Source organism: Vicia villosa, linkage group LG2, assembly GCF_029867415.1.
Source record: "Vicia villosa cultivar HV-30 ecotype Madison, WI linkage group LG2, Vvil1.0, whole genome shotgun sequence".
In the NCBI taxonomy this organism is placed as follows: domain Eukaryota; kingdom Viridiplantae; phylum Streptophyta; class Magnoliopsida; order Fabales; family Fabaceae; genus Vicia; species Vicia villosa.
The window spans coordinates 112,267,393-112,272,683 of record NC_081181.1 but is presented as its reverse complement, the minus strand read 5'-3'; the positions used below and the strand labels follow the sequence as shown (position 1 = coordinate 112,272,683).

The following is a 5,291-nucleotide window of genomic DNA, read 5'->3' as shown; positions in this document are numbered from 1 at the left end:
TTCTTTCTCTTCTATTTTGATTTTCGTTTTGCACTTCTGAATCGGTGTCGCGATGATGTCGATGAATATCATTATTTGCAGAGAATGAGGTGAGGATAATTGATGTAGATGCGTAATTGATTCAAAGATGATGATGATTCTCAGATGATGATTGAAGCTGCGTGAAGATGATTAGAGGACCCTGTGAATTGAAGATTGAAGAATGTTTGGAGGTTTGATGAGAGTGTGAATTCAGAGATTCGAGAGGTCCTCCATTGATGGATCGTGAGAGAGAGATTGAAGGTTTAGGTTGTGAAGAAGATTGATAGAGGGTGGATGAAGATGGATGATTGAAAACTCTGAATGAAGGTGAAATGGTGAAGTGGATGCGTGGAAGAGAGGTTCTGAGTTTTTTTATAGAGATTGAAGGTTCAGTTCAGGTTAGTTATATCTCTCCCAATTTTCTGTTAGTTCTGTTATATAAATTGGTTAGCGGTTGTTAGAGGTTGTTAGTAAAGTCTGTTAGGTTAGTTTAGAGGGATAGGAAGTTAGTTATTGACAGTTACAAACTGTTAGGAAAGTTAGGGTGAGTATTATGTTTTCTGACAGTTAAGGGGTTTAAAAGCTTGAGGGAAGTTGGTTAGATGTTTGGATAAAAGCGAGCTGAACTATTTTTTCTATTTCTTTGTGCAGGGCAGACTTTGGTTTTGAAATCAAGGGCATCGTTCCAGTTAGTGGTAGAGCTGGCGATTAGTAAGTGTTTTTTTTTTTTTGTAAAAGGCTTGAAGTTAATCTTAGTCTTGTTCACTGATTTATGCAGGCGTATAGAAATGTATGGATTCTTGTAGGAATTGTATGGATTTATGTATTGCCATAGTTGCGATGGTTTGGAATTGTAGTATATGGTTTGAATGTGATGTGAGTGTTTGGTTGTGAACTTTGAAGAGGAGATAATTTATTCTTGTGTTTCACCTATGCAAACTTCGAATTGATGTTAAGCTGCCACCTTTCATGTATGTGCCTGAATTCTTATGGTGATAATAGACTGTCATAATTCATGTTCCGCGTTGTATTCGAACTAAGCTTGCTGCAGCCTTGAAGTATGGTTATAAACTGTGATGATGTTTAATTGTGTCTTATGCAGGTCATGTGCAGCAGCGTGAAACACATGTGAACACCATTTCAAGATTACTTTTGGCCATGAAGAGATTCGAGACGGAATGGTTTGGAAACTCGGGGAAGGATAGGTCTAGGAAAAGATTCTTTATGCGATTTCTTTGTATTTGAGAATGAATTGGATATAGATTTGTAATAGGATCTGAATTTTGTTGTAAAGAATTTTGAATTGGCCTTTTTGGTATGGATTTTGTAATTGTAATGATAATTTTTGTAATAATTGTTATGTAATGAACTGGAGGTTAATTGGAGAATTAGTAGGATGTATGTATGGCTTTGTATTGATGGTTTGAATGCTCGGTGTTAGGAGAACTTGAATAGAGAACTTGTATGGGCTGTGTGATTTTGGATATTGATCGGTAAAATAGCAAGTGTACTATTTTGCCTCTTGTAATAATAGGGAAAATTCCCCGAATGTCGATCTCAGGGACTGCGCAGGAATAATGAGTTCAATTCAAGGTTCAATTAAACAAAAACTTCAATGGGGTTTTGTTTGGTAATTATAACTTAACAAAGAATAGAATAAGCTGTAAATGAAATTGACTTGGTAACAAATATGAGTAACATGCTAGGGATAGTGGATGATTGACAATGTAACAACTCTGAAATTTCTATTGCAACAACTTATTTTCAATAATCAATTACCGGTTCTTAAGGTTGTTTGATCCTAAGTCCTTAGTGAAAAAACCTTTGATCCTTCATCCTAAACCCTAAGTCCTTAGAAATTTACGATGAAATCAAGCAATTAGTTATCAAGAATATCCGGTTACTATAAGGTATTCCTAGTCCTAGGTAATATCTATTATAACATATTCTCATGAAAGCATTATCAATGGTGGTCCGCCTAAATGATAATCATAGATCAATTCCAATTTGTCCGAAAGGAAAAGCATTAGAAACATCAAGAGAATAAATCAACAATTAAAAACATGATTGTTATTGCAATTGCAAACTCAGAGTCATTACAAAGTTAAATCAGAGCCACCCCCCTAGCATTGGGGGGTTTAGCCTCTCATAATATTCAAGAAAGACAAAATAAAGAATTTAGACATTACAAAGATAATTGGGAACTTTGATCTTCAATGGTGTCCACCGTTGAATCTCTCCGTCTCCGAAACCCTTGATGAAGCTATCTTCCCTCTTCTGTGATTTTCTATCGTATGATCCAAAGTCAAGTCCCCTCTGGTGTTTTTAGAAATTAACTTAAATAGTCTAGGTCAATTACAGCCAAGTCAAATGCCAAAAATGCCCTTCCAGATAAGTGTACTTGAAAATTCCAAAAAATAGAAATTCTGTCCGCGCAACCTGCACGGGCCGTGCCAAGCTGCACGGGCGCCCGTGCAAACTCTCTGGTTTTTGTATGGGAGATGACATTTGATTCTGCACGGGCCGTGCAGGTCTGCACGGCCCGTGCAGCCTTCAGAACTCCACTTTTCTTCCTTATTTCCAAATTTACTCATATGATCCTGAAAACATTAAAACATACAACCAAAGCATAAAATGACGAATAATGGAATAAAACACTAAATAACATAACTTAAAAATACTTAAAAACAATGGTAAATATATGTGTGAAAACCACTGATCAAACTCCCCCAAACTTAAACCGTTGCTTGACCTCAAGCGACAATTACAAAAGTTAATGACCCTCAAAGCACACGGTGTTCATACGTGAGATATCCGTCTGTATTGATCAAGAAACAGTTGGTTCGGCATTCACATGACGCGACGAGTTTTGTTACCACATTAAACCTCAAGCTCCCGTTTCGGATACCTCTCCAACTATGCTTTGCACTTAAGTCTCTTTCCGATTTTCCTCCTCTTTCATTCGGACAATCATATTAAGGCACTGCATCTCTTATAATACTCATCACTTGCATGAGACGAATCAAGGCTTCTTATTTTCTTTTCGTGGCACCAAACTAGCAGCATTGGCTACTTTTTATTACCGATGAAATTTTCAAACTTTGCAGTTATATATTGTCCTTTTGGACGACGTTTGGGGATCAATCTCCTTTGGGCTGAATAACCGGGTGAGGGTTACCCAACTTAGCGAGCCGATTGCCTTTTACCGCCTTTTCATCATTTGGTGCCAACTTTATGTCTCTTTTTTTTTTCAACCAGTCACCATGCAAGTGAATCTGAATTATGCCAGACTGTATCAATAAACTACTCAAGAAGTACTTCTCAGGAGACAAGTACTATGGTGCAAATCTACACGTTAGACTCGTATTTCTTTTAGGGAACCAAGGGTGTTTAAACAACCTCTTCTTGTCACATTATTCCGCACTTCCTGTCCTCAAACAAACCTCGTTTCATCTCTATATACTATTCCCGATCACTCTTTAGGATCAAAACTTCTTCAACACAAATTAGAATTTCGGTCAAAATTTGGGCAGAATTCACTTTATGGTTTCACATCATACCAATAACATAAAAATAACATAAAAATAAAATGCAAAGAGAAGAGCCTCCCCCAAACATGAACTAAACATTGGCCTCAATGTTTCAGAACGAGCCTGAGAGAGGTGACTCACAGAGGGTAATGCACTCTAGTAATCACTTCCAAGCTTTCACCAGAGACGTCCTCTTTTATTTCCTGAAAATAACAAAAACAAACAGAAAAATTAATTATTAAAACCGTGGGTTGCCTCCCACGAAGCGCTTCGTTTAACGTCGCATGGCTCGACGGTCCATTACCCTTTATTATGGAGGGTATTTCCTTTTCCAAACTTTGTTGCTTGTTACTTTCTCACCCAAGAACTCATGAAGATGGTAAGCATGGTCCACTTTTCTCTTCAACTCACTTCCCGCATTCTTCTTGACTTCCTTAGCCTTCTTCGGACTTTTGATAGCTCCCTGAGTTGTTTCCACCCGAGAGGTTATGCTTGAGACTTTTTCTTGGAGCTGTTCAGGGCTTTTGTATTCTCCCTCACTTTCGATCATACCAACAGAAACTTGATCATGTACACCTGCACTTTGTTTCTTGACTTCTAACATCTTTAAGGTTACTTCTTCATTAAAGGCTTTCACCGTTAGAGTCCCTTTCTCAATGTCAAAGTTGCAACGACTTGTCAACAAAAACGGTCTCCCAAGAAGAATAGGAGTTTCTTCATCTTCAGGAATGTCCATGATGTGGAAGTCAACAGGGAATACAAACTTATCAACCTCCACTAGTACGTCTTCAGCTACCCCATATGATTTCTTGATGGTGTGATCAGCGAACTTCAACTTTGTCTCACTTTCACTTATCTTTCCCAACTCAAGCTTTTTAAAGATAGATAGTGGCATTAAACTCACACTAGAACCAGAATCAATGAGTACCTTTTTAAACATTCTGTTCTTGATGGTGCATGGTATAGCCACCGCTCCAGGGTCTTTCTTCTTGATGGGGATCTTCCTTGCTGGAGAGACTATACTACACTTTTCAGTTGCAATTTCTGGTTCTCCCCCGAATGGTCTCTTTTTACCGATAACCTCCTTCATGAACTTTTTGTACAAAGGCATGTGCTCAAGTGCTTCAAAGAAAGGTAGATTAACCTCTAATTTTTTAAACAAGGCTGCAAACTTCTCAAAATCCTTTTCTGTTGAATTCTTCTTTGTCACTCTAGAAGGAAAAGGTAGCTTGATTTCTGGTTTAGCATCTTTTTTCTCTTCTCGTGGCTTAACCGGTGGTATCACACTTTCGGACTCTTTCGCATTCTCTCTTATCTCCAAATCTACCTCAATGACCAAAGGATAATCTATTTCCTCTTTTTCTTTTTCCGATTCTGCCACTTTCTTACTCCTTGTAGTAACAACATTAATCTTCTCTTGGTCTTTCGGATTTTTCACAGTTGAGCTCGGAAAGGTACCTTGTGCCTGTAGAGTGAGATGTTGTGCTATCTGACCCACTTGAACTTCCAGATTTTTAATTGAGGCGGTGGTGTTTCTGTGGTTGTTTCTTGTTTCTTCTTGGAATTGAGAGCACAGCTCAGCCAATCTTTCAATTGCCACTTCCCACTCTGCCTTTTGAGTGCCTTGTTGTTGTTGATCTTTCCAAGCAAAATTTGGATGATTCTTCCACCATGGATTATAGGTGTTAGAATACGGATTGTTTTGCCTCAGGAATTTGATTTCTTCAATCTGCTTGGGAG

The 5,291-nt window shown here is 38.1% G+C and overlaps 1 long non-coding RNA gene across 1 annotated transcript; it reads left to right on the top strand.

Moving 5' to 3' along the window:
- Positions 1-289: 289 nt before the first annotated feature.
- On the top strand, positions 290-1,444 carry LOC131646628 (uncharacterized). Its single transcript, XR_009297542.1, has 3 exons — positions 290-419; positions 673-732; positions 1,124-1,444. It is a non-coding gene; the product is annotated as an uncharacterized LOC131646628 (long non-coding RNA).
- Positions 1,445-5,291: the final 3,847 nt, after the last annotated feature.